At 46.6% G+C, this 15,540-nt stretch overlaps 1 protein-coding gene across 7 annotated transcripts in view; it reads right to left on the bottom strand.

Moving 5' to 3' along the window:
* Pard3 (par-3 family cell polarity regulator) overlaps positions 1–15,540 on the bottom strand; it is a 539,860-nt gene that overhangs the window by 445,395 nt on the left and 78,925 nt on the right. The gene's annotated exons all lie outside the window — the stretch shown is intronic.

Here is a 15,540-nt window from a genome sequence, read left to right on the forward strand (position 1 = left end):
ACATGTGCATAATGAACTATTTAAAGCAACCCATCAAGGATGCAGGTCATGTTGCTCAACAGTGGAGTTGGAGAGAAAGGAGAAAAGGGAAAGGGTGCCACTTAAAACCTTTAAATATTAACCAGGCAATTGTAGCACACGCCTTTAATCCCAGCACTCAGGAGGCAGAGGCAGGTGGATCTCTGTGAGTTCGAGGCCAGCCTGATCTACAAAGTGAGTTCCCAGACAGCCACAGCTACCCAAAAAACCCTGTCATTCATAAATAAATAAACAAACAAACAAATAAATAAATAAATATTCTTGTATGGTGAATTTAAACACACAGAGAGAGGGGGAGAGAGAGAGAGGGAGGGAGGGGGGGGGGGGGGAGAGAGAGAGAGAGCGAGAGCGAACGCTTGTAATCTGAGAAGTCATTTTAAGTAAGTTGAGGACACGGCTGTTCTTGCGCTGCACCAGTAACTCTGATGCATATGCTCATATGAAAATACAGGAAATTGTGTTGCTGTCATGAACTGACTTCGCCAAAACCACAGACCTGCTACCCAAACATTGTGTTCAGACTGTTTTCTCCTAAGAAAGGATGTTTGGTACAGGCCTGTCTTGAAAACAAAAGATCAGTGCTAGCTTAAACACAGATTCTACCAGATCTCTGAACCAAGGCGGGCAGGGCAGTGGCAGAGGTCAGCATTCTCTGGATGCTGCCCAAACCCATCTCCACACAGCCATGCCTCAGATCCACTAACACACAACACGTGGTGTCGCAGAAATGGAGATTACTCTCCTTGTCACTGTTTAGCCAGCAGGACAAGCAGCCCAGACCTTACTGGTCAATACCGTACACAGGACCGTGTCAAGTGCCTCAGCTAACAAGACTTCTCTAAGGGGAACCATTCATCTAGAATGAAAACACACACTAGACATACCAGATACATATACAGACCTATGCACACACAACACACACAAACAGCATACACATGCATACACCACATACTATGTTAGTTAGGGTTTCTAGTAATGTGACAAAACACCATGACAAAAACAACTTGGGGCAGAGAGAACATAAAGCACTCACTCATGTATTCTGGGCCACCGTCCACTGAGGGACGCCAAAGCAGGGACCTGGAGGCAGGAACTGAACCAGAAGATATGGAGGAGTGCTATTTATTGGCTAAGGCTGGCTCTCCATGGCTTGCTCAGCCTGCTTTTTTATACCATTTAGGAGCACTGGGGATGGACTGACTGCCCCCAGTGAGCTAGGCCCACTCCTATCAATGACTAGTCAAGAAAATGCACTATAGACTTGCCTACAGGCAAATTACATAGAGGCATTTTCTCAATTGAGAGTCCCTCTTCCCAAATTACTATAACTTATGTAAGGTTGACATGAAACTAAACAACACACAAACCAAAATACAAACACACACATACACACTATACTACACTACACATACATACATATTTACATACATAGACACACACACACACACACACACACACACACACAGATACATATAGAAATACATACAAACACGTGCACACAACACACAGACACATACACACACCTTGGCATCCTCTTCATCTATGTAGTGTAACTAATCCCATGATCCCTTAATTTTTAAGTCAACCACAGCATACTTCTAAGACCACCACCTTGAGTGTTTCAGAATCTGTTGTTTCTACATCTGTTTAGCAGCTGAAGTCCCCAGACAAACCACAATGCACCTTCCACAATCCAAATCTCTGAGTCAAATGGAGTATTAACTGTGCTAAGGAAACTTAAGTAACTAATGCCCTCAGGAGCCCCTCACCCCTCACCTGGCCAGGTAGAACAAGCGCATCCTGCCCACCACCACTCACCCACCCCCACCCAGCAAGTGCTAGCATGAAGAAGCAACTTCCACTTTTACAACATTTCTACACAGACAGCAGACAGCCCTCCAAAACAGTTTACTGAGCCCACTCTTCATACATCGTCTCCTTCTGGATTAGCACCTGCAAGCTTCACAGGCATTGCAGCCAGGCCTGAAAAGGAAGCCATACCTGAGCATTTGCTCAACCTCCTGCCTTCATCCTTCCCAGTCTGTGTGGTGATATATTGTGTATCAAATCAAGCTTGTCTGAGGACCAGAGGACAGAGCCAGCCACTGGATTAAACAGAGGCCAGGCAGTGGTGGCCTAGCCTTTAATCCTAGCCCTGGGGGGGCAGAGATCCATCTGGATCTCTGTGAATTCAAAGCCACCCTAGACTACATGAGACTGACTGAGCCTAAGAGAGAAACAGCCAGGCAGTGGTGGCACACACCTTTAATCCCAGTACTTGGGAGTCACCCGCCTTTAATCGAAGCACTTGAGATCTCATGTCTTTGCTACCAGTATTTGGGAAGCACACACGCCTTTAATCCCAGCACTAGGAAGGAAGTGAAATGGCTGGGTGGAGAAAGGCTTATAAGGTGTGAAGACACAGGAACTAAAACCTTTTTGGCTAAGGACTCAGAGGAATTCAATCTGAGAACTCGTGGAGATAAGATCTCGCCTTCCATTCATCTGCTCCATGACATCCTCTTCCCCAACACCTCCCTTTCCCAACCCACCAAGTGTGGACCCCACACGCACTAGCATCTCCATTAAGAACTCCTTCCTTCTCCACTGTCTACCTGCCATGTCTTCTCCGACCTCATTTTGTCCAAGAGATCTGCCTGACCATCATGCCCCCAGGACAGACAAGAAGTCTCTGTCCAGCCTACCACCAATACTCCTAAACACACACAAAGGAGAAGCCAGATGTTACATAGCGGCTTTAATAGCTGTCTCAAAATGATTTGCTTTTACAAGTGCTAAACACACAGTTCCCACCCTCTAATTGATAAATCAATTCTGCAATCATCTTAACCACAAATGTTTTTAAAGAACTGGTAAGAAGGGGGGATGGCTCAGTCAGTGGCATGCTTTTAAGAACTTGAGTTTGATGGCCAGAACCAGATAAAAAGCACGTGTGTACCAAACAAAATGCAGAACTGTGGAGCCTAGTCACAGCAGATACAAGAAAACATTTGCAGACCTAAGGCAGAGGGAACACTGCCAAGGAGGGAGCGGAAAGACTGTAAGAGCCAGAGGAGCAGGGAGTTTGCTGTGAGATGTCTCCTGGCCTACGTGACTGCCTAAATATGAGCTGAACAAGAACGACTCTGGTAGATATGCCAACGTGGATGTGGCCCCAACCCTACCCAAAGAACTATAATCAACTGAGGATAGTTGGGAACGGGAGAGATGGTCTTCCTCAGGGTTGAGCACATCAACTGTTAGCCAGTGCCAAATGGTCAGCACTGAAAAAAGACACATGAGTGGCATTTTATTGACTGAACAGGTTATATTTAGGAACATATATGTATACATGCAGTAACAATGGAAAATGTCATGATTTTGAAAGGAGGAGAGGTGGGAGAGTATATGGGACACTTTAGAGGGAGGAGAGGGAAGGGACAGATGTTATTACATTATAAAAATGTTTTAAAAATAATTAGAAAAAGGGGGAACTGATGTCATCATCCCAAAATTTAGGAATATTCTCCACAGATATTACACACACACACACACACACACACACACACACACACACACCTTTAAAAAGTCATAAAGTTATCAAAATAGTGTACATATTAATGGGGTAAGCACAATTATATATACATATACATATATATGGCATTTTTTTAAAAGCACCATGTGTGGTGGTACATACTTATTTTGTTGTTATTATTGTTTTGTTTTGTTTTCCAAAGACAGGGTTTCTCTGTAGCTTTGGAGGCTGTCCTGGATCTCACTCTGTAGACCAGGCTGGCCTCAAACTCACAGAGATCCACCTGCCTCTGCCTCCAGAGTGCTGGGATTAAAGGCATGTACCACCGCCACCCGGCCAGTGGCACATACTTGTAACCCCAGCACTGGCACTGAGTAGACTAGAGAATCCCTGGGGCTATGAAGTCAGCCAGTCTAGCCTAGACAGTGAACTACAAGTCAAGGAACCATGCCTTAAAGCATATGGTTAGCATTCCTGAGAATAACATGTGGGGTTGTCCTCCAGCCTCCAAATACATACATAGTACAGGCACAGGCACACACCTACATGTACACACATAAACTTTTTTTTTCAATATTCAATATGTTTGTTGCTTCGGGCTCATCTCCCACAGTCCCACTGCACTCAAGCATGCTCCCACCACACTCCAAAACGGCTCATAAATGTGTCCGCATTGCTACATGCAACTGGTCCTCTCTCAGTCCTTCATCTACCAGCAAAATCTGATGCTGACAATCATTGTCTCTTCTCTAAAATAGCCCATAATTTTTTTCATCATTTTTGAGACTTGTGGACGCAACATGGGGGAGGGGCTGATTAAAACAGTCAGACATGCCACATGGTTGTGACATGTATCCAGCTGTTATGGCTTTCAGAGGAGAGGGAATGAGCACATGACTGGCTCTCCCCACAGAGCACACCTCAGTAAAAAAAACAGAGGTAAGGAGGGGATCTGGAATGACCTCCATCCACAACATTAAGGCCAGGAAGGGCTGTGGTGGTGGCGGTGGCGGTGGCGGTGGTGGTGGTTTTGTTTTCCTTTTAATTCAGTGTATCACTCTATGTATCTCTAGTGTGTCTGGAACTATGTGAACAAGGCTGGCTTCAGTTTGTGGTCCTCCTCCATCAGTTTCCTGAACCTTGGGTCTATAAACTCTCTCCTATTCCTAATCCATAACCCTCCCATTTCCTATCCTGCTTTTTCTAGTTTTGAATATTCTAACTCTTCATTGACTTTCCAGTCTCTATTTTCTTCATTCCTAATACTTTTTCTTATTAAAGTCATCTTTCAAAACTTTCTGGTAAATGCTCTCCCTGCTCCCACCATTCCCGCTGTCGTTACAGTCGGAGGTGTCAAAGCTGATAGCCAGTTTGACTGTATCTGACTTTGCACATAGTGGCCACGGCTGTTACTGTTCCCACTTCCATGCAGCACTGAGTGTGAGTGTGAGTGTGACACTCAGCATTGCCACTGAAGCACACTACCAGGCCAGAAAGACTCAGCTCTACACACAACACAGCATGCTCAAACTTCAAGTCATACTGCACCACAAAGAATGGGGGAAATAAAAACACCAACATGGGAGTTCAACCAAGCAGGCGTGACCAGAGCCTGGAAAGCCCACTCCTGGCCATGCACATCTATTGCAGAGAAAAGCCAGCAATAAACACCACAGCCATGACGGACTATGGCACACGTATCCTTCCAGACCACACATCAATCAAGACCAGAAGAGTAACTACCAAGGGTATACTCCATATATTATAGTGTCCACAACATTCTTGCCTGGTCTACTATGCCACCTGTTTCCTATAAGACCTACACAGAACACCCCCAGCAATGTGTCAAAATAAAGGAATCACCACCAGAATAATGGGTAACTACATGACATCCAACATTTCTCAACAATCCACTATCCTAGAAGCCACTGCTAATAAAGACTATCCCCACGTAAGAACTCAGTTGGTAAGAGTGCCTGGTAGCAAGAATGAAGCCCTGGAATGCATCCCTAGCACCACATAAAAGCTGGTGTGGTGGCACATGCCTGTAATCCCAGCACTACTGAGGTGGAGGTAGAAGGATGAGAGAAAGGAGGGCCTGTGTGTGGTGGCATGCTCGTCTAGAGCTGCAGCTGGGGGTGAGCAGGTTTGAAGCTCACTGGCTAGCAGGTAAAGCTAAATGGAGGAGGTCTGTGTTCATTGAGAGACTCTGTCTCAAAAAAGCAGGGGACAGTGATTGAGCAAAGATAACCAAAGTCAACCTCTGGCCTCCACAGACACAGGCATACATCTGCACATGTCCTCACAATCACAGGAGCAGTCACAATACACTCACAGTAACAAGGAGACACAACCCTCTGTGTGTGTGTGTGTGTGTGTGTGTGTGTGTGTGTGTGTGTGTGTGTACACACTACAAGATAACTTGTAGAGTAGTTTGTCTCCTTCCACTGTGTGGGCTCCTGGAACCGAACTTGGCCAGGGCCATCAACATAGCTTTTTCTCCAGTCTGGTAGCAATAGGAACCTTCCTGAGTCAACCCAATCAGATCATAACCTTCCCAACACACAGGCCAGGGAATGGAGAACCCAGTAAGCAACCGGACAAGTATAAAATGTAAGGTGCTTTTTAGAAACACAGCTAAAGTGATTTTTTTTTTTTTAAAGGAAAAGTCCAAGACTAGGGGAGGGTGGCTCAGTTAAGAGCACAAACAGCTTTTCCAGAGGACTCAACTTCAGGTTCCAGCACCCAAAGGTGCTCACAACTGTCTATAACTCCAGTTAAAAGGGATCTAACCCCCCTCTTCTGGCCCCTGAGGACACTGCACATAATGCACAGACACGCATGTAAAACACCTATACACATAAAATAAAAATGAATAAAATCTAGAGAGAGTTCACTTCTGCCAACCTAAGTGCAGCATGGGACACTAGAGACACTATCCTGTGAAAAGGACATTAAATATAATAATGAGTTGTGGTGTGAGCAATGTCTAGCAGTTAAGTCCAAGTACATTCTTGTTTGAAGGGAATGCCTGCAGAAGTAGTTATGGGTGAGAAGTGGCATACTGAAAAAACACCTAATTGGCATTTTTGTAACCTGTAGTTACGTGCTTGTGAAGGTAGGAAGAAGGTGAATACCATTAGATGTCAACAGCTAAGAAGCTAGGCAATGGGTGAATTGGTGGTTCAAATCCTTTTCAAGAAAAAAATGATAAAAGTTTGTCATTTTAAAATAACAGGGCTGTTCAAGATCAAAGGGACTATAGAAGCATGAGAATACTCAAATATGGTTCTTGGCTGAATCCTTGTTAGAATTTTCACAAAAAAAAGAAAGTCAGGCTAGGAATGTGGCTCAGTGTTGGAGCTAACTACACAAGGCCCCAAGTTCCATCCAAAATACCACACAATCATTAAAAGGGTCGCAGTACTGGGGAATAAACTGGGCCCTCACACATGCTGTGTAAGCATTCTAACACTGACTTAGCTATGTCCCGCACTTAATAGTAAGGCATTGATTGCTTCACTCAGTTTCAAAAGATGGCCTTGAATTTGTTCTACAGTGCAGGCAGGCCCGCCTTAAACAGACAGCTGGGATTATAGACCTGCAACCATCATACCTAATACATGCAATAAAGTTTAAAGACATCTTGTGGACTACTTGGAAACTGTTATCATAGATTATGCATCAAATAATTGTTAGAAATTGTTAATTTTCCTAACTATAATAATGGTTTTGTGACTATAGAAGGAAATACCCTTCTTAGAAAATATGTTATGAAATAGTCATCAATGAAGTTCATAACCCGTGCTATTATTTTAAAATAGCTTGTTCAAGTTGAGGGATGGCTCAGTTGGCAAAGTGCTTGCCTTGCAAGAAAGAGAACCTGAGTACAGTCCCCAGAACAATGTAAACCTGCCAGGTGTAGGGGCTTGTGCTTGTAATAGCAGTGCTGAGAAGCAGGAAGGGTGCTCATCGGCCAGATGGCCAGATGACCAGATGGTCAAGCCTAATGGGTGAGCTCCAGGTTAATGAGAGACCCTATCAACAGAAGTGTGGACAGTGTTACAAGAATTGATATTAGACAAAGAAGAGCTAAGGTTCCCAAGCAGAGAAGTCTGAGAAGGCCACTGTCCTCCATGCTGACATACAAGAGAGGCAGTGAGTGGTAGCACAGCCCTTTCCTGGATGCAGCAGCTGGCCAGTGGAGGGTGGAGGTGCTGGAGCTGGACGATGATGCAAGACGTCTCTGCAGAGAGTGAGCCCAGGGTGGGAACTGGGATCTGTCCTGTAGAGCATCATCACATGACTTCCATCCCTAGCATCCCTCCCACTGCCCTGCCTGGCCAGTTGTCAGCAGACACAGCTAACCCCCAACTATCCTTGGACTGTTCATAACGAACCATAAACCAGAGCAAACTTTGAACAAATGTAGTGACTGAGTTCATGAGAACACAAGAAGCCAGCATGACCAGTGTTCCAGGGTGTAAAACTGTCAAGCACATGAGTGGGGAGCAGGGGCTGGAAATTTTTATTCAATGCTAAGGATGAAATACAGAGCATTACACACATTCAGGGCAAGTAATCTACCTACTGAGCTGAACCTCCAACTCACTAATGTGACTTGCAGGGAGAGATATGGTATCATGTAAATAAATATTTTTAAAGGCTTAAAATTGAAAATATCTACAGATAAAATAACTAAAAATGTGTAGAGATATATGTGGTTGATCTCCAGGTAAACATGCAGTTTTCCAAAACAAGTTGAGCGCATCCAATCCATGGAACACTGAACAGCAATTCAAGCTTTTTTCCCAGGACTGGGGATGTGGCTCAGTTGGTAGATGGCTTGTCCAACATGCATGAAGACAGCGTTCCATTCACAGCACCACAGATCTGATGGAATATGACAATAATACCAGCACTAGGAAAGTGAAGCCAGGAAGAACAGAGGTTCAAGCTCACCCTTGGCTACATGGTGAGTTCCAGGCCAGCACTGCCTACATGAGAACCTGTCTTTAAAAAAGAAAATTACCAGAAAATTACCTCTTTGTTCAAAGGAAGTAACCCTAGGCTCCCTACAAGTTGCTTCCCCCCACTTTCTGATTTTCCCAAATGAAGTTGATATAATCTTTGACCTAACCATGTAAACAACCGGTGAATGCATTTCTTCCTCTCTGGTTGCTTGTCAGTCTTTCTTGCTCATGGTCAGTACTATAATTACTGCCGCTGCCACATCTCTCTTTGCTCCTGCCCCCATCTTGCTACTATATAACAGTCATGGGCAGAGCACACAACACCCTGCCCCAGCCTGCCTCCCACCTCCTGGAACTTACCTGTTCCTCACCAGAATGCTGCCATCTAGACACTGACTTGTACTGAAGAGCCTGTTCCCTTTCTGCTCCTGTGGGATTCTGCTGTTCTCATTGGTAAAATACCCAAAGGGACTTTTTATAAGCTTTTTTAAAGCGCAAAACAAGTGCTGTCTTACATAAATGCTGTGTACTACAGAAGCAGACAGACTGACTGGATTATGCAAAGCAATGGCTTCACACAGTACCTCTTGGGAAATCTAATCAGCAAATAGCCCTGTGCTTTGCTAAGAGCCCAGAAAAGTCCATGGTCAAGCCTGCTGTTCATCTTTCATCCCCTAGTTCTCTAGCCTGGCTAAGGAATCCCCACTGATTACTCTTACAGTCCAGATGACACCACATACATGACTGTTAGAATCCAGCTAGGCAATCCCCCATGTAGTGAAGAGACCAGAGTGCAGCTTGGACACCTTCGCTCTCAACCACAGGTTCGTTTTGTCTAGGAGTCAGGATACCCTGGCATCTTGACTCCAGTCCCAGAGAATGTGAGGGATCGAAGAGGCCAGTACTGCCACCTGATGGTGAGAGAGACAAAGGAAGAACGTATGCGAGGCACTGAATGTGTAGGGCATCCAAGCCTAGGGATTAACCAGGCAGACTGCAGGGCAGCCTCAAAGCTCCATCCGCAGCACTACCACCATAAGCTCCCTGAAGGCTGGCCCCAGGTGGTGCACCCATGTCTCTCAACCCCTGAGTTCGCCGGGTGAAGGGCCACAGGTGGGGCCACCTGTCCTTGAGCATATCTCTGGGCTACTCTTGCTGACTTACAAAGTAAGTCTTCTGCTCCGTTTTGTATAAGAGATGAAATACTGAGAAACGTCACTTGAGTGAGGTGATCGCCACCTAGCCAACAGAAGGGCAGAGCCGGCAAACGCTAAAGACTTGGAAATCGAAGTCATTCCCTCCAGGACACACTGCCATCTTTTACCGAAGATCCAAGAAGCTGGTCAAAGGGGCCACCATAAAAAGGAGAAATTGAACCAAGAGAAAACCTTAACCAAAAGAAGGGTATTTTAAAATTAGAAGCGAGGGGTGGGGGTAGTAATGAAGACCGTTTCGTGTCTAGGAAGAGCTCGGCTGGCAATGTGCTTCCCTCACAAGCATGAGGACCTGAGTTTGGTTTCGAGGAGCCAAGGCTTTTGAAAGAGACAAGGCCTAGCAGCTTGTATGTATAATCCCAGCACAGGGGCTCACTGACCAGCTAGCTTAGCATATTTGGTGATTCCAGGTTCAGTGAGAAACTGTCTCAGAAAAGGATGGCTGGAGCCTGAAAAACAAGTTTATCTCTGCCCCCTCCCCTCTGTTCAGTAAGAAACTGTCTGAGCCTGAGAAACAACATGTAGGTTGATCTGAAGCGCACGCACACACGTGCGCGCGCGCGCGCGCGCGCACACCACACACACACACACACACACACACACACACACAACCACGCTGCTGCCGCCGCCGCCGCCACCGCCGCCGCCGCCACTACCACCATACATCAGACAATACCTTTCACTTCCTGGAGTGTAAGGAAAGAATGATTTGCACCTAGTTAAAGGCTATGATTCCATCAGAATTGGAGCTAAACTGCAGGAGAAAAAAAATCAACTCAGAATCAGGGACCTCAAATAACTTTCTCTCATACACAGCAAAACAGAATGCAAATAACCACCCTCGGAGATATTTAGAGACAGTTATCAGCTAACAGAAGAAAATCTACACTCACACATTCACTCCCAAGCCAACAAGGAAGACTCCCAACTCAAACCAAAGGAAACTCTGACCCAGAAAGAACACCCCCACTGAAATGCTGCAACCCAATCTCCACACCCCAGAATTCTCTGAGACAAACAGAGCAAACCGAGAACAGCTCCCTTCTCCCACTTACTCCGAACCCACCTCTTGGCTTCTTCCTGTGTAAAAATAAACAAACAAAAACCCTCTCTCAGATTACCCCATCACAAGCACACAGAGTAATCCCATACACCTGGTGTCCAAAACAGGACTGACTCAAAAGAACTACTCCTGAACTAGGGGCTAAGGGAAAGAAACAAAGCATTCCAAGACTCAGTACCTACCTCTGCTTTCCACCTAGGAAGCCTGGGCAAGCAGTGAGCCAGCTGTAGCTTGTGGTTTTTCCAATGGAATTCTGCCCAGCCCACCCTGGGCCGGCTCTGGGCCGGGGCCCCACAGCACCACATCCTCACAAGACCAGTGTGGCACAAGGCAGGGCCCAGACAGTGGTGCTCTGCATGAAACTCACAACAGCCCATGGGAGAGTGTCAGGCCTGTGCTCCGAGTTCCCTGGCACTGCTGATGCCAGAGGTGGGGTTCCCTCTCCTCCCAGAGGGCTCTTCTCCTCAGTCAAGGGAGGGATCTACGATGGTATCTTCAAAGGACTGCCACGACAGAGGGACTCCTTCCTGTGACTTCACTGTCCATTGTCCAGGAACACAACAGTCAGAGCAGAGAGAGCGGCAGCCTCACAGGAAGGCCTCCATGTCTATCTGTGTCTGCCACTATATACCAGGGTCAAGGCCCTCCTCCTACTCAGCTCTGTGTGTGTGTGTGTGTGTGTGTGTGTGTGTGTGTGTCCGTGTCCCCTGGAAAGTCCAGCTCACTCCTACTCACTGTGTCACTCTCCCCAACACTGACTTCCTGGCATCGATCTCCTCTTCCTGACGCTGGTCTTCATCCACTTTCATCTATCCTAATCAGTCCACCACATGACAGACGCCTCATGTGGCTGCACATGCCACCATTTATCCCCTGACAGATATTTAGATAACATTCTTCACTATTGGGGGTGGCGCTTTGGGCAACAGATAAGCCCCCACCCTCCTGGAGATGTTTCTGCTTTAACCCTCAGCCCATAAGGAAATATTTTTACTATATCTCATTAATTCTTAGAGAACTTCATATCGTGTATTTTGCTCGTGTTAACTACCCCCAACTCCTCTCCCTAACTTCTCCTAGATCCACCCATAGTTTCCTGTCGTGGCCCCAACGTCATGTCCTATTTTTATTTGTTTGTTTGTTTGTTTTAAATTAACCCATCTTACCCAATTTGTGCTGCATATATACCCCTAGGTGTATGGCCAACTGCCAGGGCCTGGTTGACCTCCCAGGAGCCACATCTCTAAAGAAAACAGACTATCCCTCCTCTAGAAGCCATCCAGTGTCCATGGCTCTTCAGTTAGGGGTGTGGGTTAGGGAACCCTTGCCCCCTCCATGCTGGGATACTGGCTGGCTTGGTATTTGGGTAGTGTGCATGCAACCACAGCAGCTGTAGGTTGATGGGTGCATTGGTTCTGCCATGCCGGGAAGATGTGTTGACCCAATCCTATGATGGTCCCTGAGTCTGGGGGTAAATGTGTGACAGAGAGGTCCTGTCTGTGGCTGACTGATCTATTAATACTTATTCTGTTATAGGAGAATTATTCTAAAATGGGAATTTTTAAATGAGGGCTAACCCCACATACCTTTTTTGAGTAGGTTATAATTACATATTTAAGAATATATTTGTAACAAAATTAAAGAAATAGAGTCTATGAATTTGAGAAACATCAGGAGAATATGGGAAGGACTGAAGAGAAATAGAAGGGTGAATAGAATCTGTAATTATATTTTAACATTTAAAAAAATGTTTAAATGGTTTTTTGTTTTGTTTTGTTTTGTTTTTTTTAAAGAAACAGCCTCAACATATTTCCAGAGGAGAATGATAGCCACAAATACCGGGTAATCACCTACACCAAGGAAGGGCTCTAGAAACAGGATCAGCCTCCCAAAGTGACACTCCCAAGCACACTTAAAGTCCCTTATAAAGCCCTGCTAGGAAACAAAGAAACAAATTAGCTGTGTAGGAACTCCAAAGGCTGTAATTACTCAGCTGGTAATTAGGAAACAGACTTCCTCAAAGACAACACTGGAAACTGCAGTGTTATCTGATGAGGGAGGGAGAATACCAGAGTAAAACAGGTCTGTGAGGCTTCTCCAACCAGGTGAGCAGTGGGGAGGGCCAGCAGTGAGCAGTGGGGAAGGCCAGCGGTGAGCAGTGGGGAAGGCCAGTGGTGAGCAGTGGGCAAGGGAAGAGAGTGGGAGCTTCATGGGGACAGAACTGGCGGGGCATTACAGGGACAGAGCCGGAGTGGGAAGTGGAGAGTTCCCAGACACGGGGATAGAACAGGGTCTCCAGGACACAGCCAGGGAGTGGCGGCAATGCTGGGGTGAGGAGGGCATCCTCGGGGCAGCTGCTCCATCAATAATGACTACAGGGCAATGAGATGTGGCCTGGCCCTGGCCAAGTCACTCCACTGTGGGCACCACAGGCCCACTCTGCACCACACAGCTCTACGGTCTGAACTACAGCCTGAATGGAACACACTGTAGGAAGAGTTTCCCTACATAAGGTTAATGAGATAAATAAACACTTTAATCCTGTTTTTTAAAAAAAAAAAAAAAAGTTCAGGCAGCGGCAGCGGCAGCAGCGGCGGCAGCAGCGCACGCCTTTAATCCCAGCACTCGGGAGGCAGAGGCAGGCGGATCTCTGTGAGTTCAAGGCCAGCCTGGTCTCCAAAGCGAGTTCCAGGAAAGGTGCAAAGCTACACAGAGAAACCCTGTCTTTGGGGGGGGAGGGGCTCAAAATGCACAATTTACACTGTGTGTATTAGGGGCTGGAGAGGTGGCTGGGGGCTAAGAGCAGCAGATGCTCTTCAAGAGGACCTGGGTTCCGTTCCCAGCACCCACATGACTGCTCACAACCATCTGTAACTCCAGCTCCAAGGAACCGACGCTCTCTTTTGACCTGCTCTGCCACCAGGTACACATGGTACACAGGCATACATGGAGGCAGAATGCTAAACACAGACAATATTAAAATCAAAACAAAATAAACTACCTGTATTGTTTCCCTTCTCTGCTGCTGTGAGAAAACACTGCCCAGAAGCAACTTGGGGAGGAAAGGGTTTATTTGGCTTACACATCCTAATCATTATGTAGGAAAGCCAAGGCAGAAACCTGGTGGCATAGAGGACTGCTGCTTACTGGCTTGCTCGGTTGCCTTCCTTACACAAACCAGGACCACTTCCCCAGGGCTGGCACCACCTACAATGGGCTAGAACCTACATCCATGTCAGTCAAGCAATGTTCCTACAGACTCTGCTACAGGCCAATCTGATGAAGGCAGTTCTTCAACTAAGGGGTCCCTCTTCTCAGATGATGCTAGTTTGTGTCAAGTTGACAACACACCACTGTAAGCTGTCTGTGACCTTCTCTGTTGAACATACACTTACAAACATAAACACTTGCAACAACCAGGTTCTGAGCTGTGTGGAGGCAGCCACCAGGCAAGCTTTCCAAACCCGAGATTCCAGCTCCACTAGACTCCTGTGGAAGACTGGCCAGGTGAAAACACCCCTGCATGGCAGCTCCTGCTGACCCACCCACTTCCAGAGGCCTCACTGAACCTCAGCCACCACCAGAGATAACAGCATTTTGTGTGCACAGAACTCTATGTGCACAGCATGAGCCAGGCCCTGTCCCCAGGATCAATGAAGAACGAAAAAGAACCTGCCACCAGTCTGAAAGGAGCATCACTGCAGAACACATGGGGACAAGCAGTTCCATGAGCCTACTCCTGCTCTCCAGGATGTAAAAGCAACAAGTACCTAAAGAGTTCAAAAACAACACCCAGTTACAGAAATCAAATGCCAGCACATGGGTAGGGGGACTGCAGAACTGAGATACTGAAGACCAAGAAAGAGCACTTCCTAAAGAACCATCATTACATGTCCACAGTGGACTCTTGGGAGAGAGGTGAGGGCCTGGAACACCCCCAGGGTGTTTGCACAGGACCTGGACATGACCTGCACCTGAGCACAAATACTTCCACCCACCTCACCCCTTCTTCCGGAGATGGTGACAAGCTGTGCTGAGCTTGCCCAGGCCAACCTCTGCCAGAAGAGACCACGGCAGAGCCCTTCGGGTGAGAGTGTCCCGTGCTCAGGACCTGGCCCCAGAGCATCGCCAGGGCTACTTCTGTGTTAAACAGCTGTCACAAGGAGGGGCCTGGGACAGCAACCATGAGCACAACAAAACCACAGGGGACACAGGGAGATCCCAAGCTACAACTGCTTCAAGTTCTCAAACTGTAAAGATTGCTTGAGTATTAGTTAACTGGAACTCCTCTTAAACAAGTTAAATCTTTCGGGTTACAATCTCCACCCCTTGAAGTGTTTAGTAGTTCCTTAAACACTCCCTGAGTGGCCTGTAGTAGCTCTTCCTGTTTATCCAAAGACTAAAATAACCAGCCAGCCAACAAGACTAGACAAGGAAACAAAACTTGTCTGACGACCAGGGCCACAAATATGTGCCTGTGAGTTCCGGAGAAACCACCAGGAGCAGCCACCCATGAGAGAATATTCATGTGACAGCAAGCAGACCATCCCTGCCACCTCCAGCTACCTGTAGCCCATGCCCTCTGACCTCCACCCCACAGCCAAGACCTTTAAAGCAGTAAGACAGGCAATCTGAACTCAGGAGCATCAAGATTTCAACTCCTGTGTCCATGCAGCATAACATGTATGTACCAGTGACTCAACATAAAAGTTAGCA

The sequence above is a fragment of the Onychomys torridus genome, chromosome 5 (assembly GCF_903995425.1).
Source record: "Onychomys torridus chromosome 5, mOncTor1.1, whole genome shotgun sequence".
Lineage (NCBI taxonomy): Eukaryota > Metazoa > Chordata > Mammalia > Rodentia > Cricetidae > Onychomys > Onychomys torridus.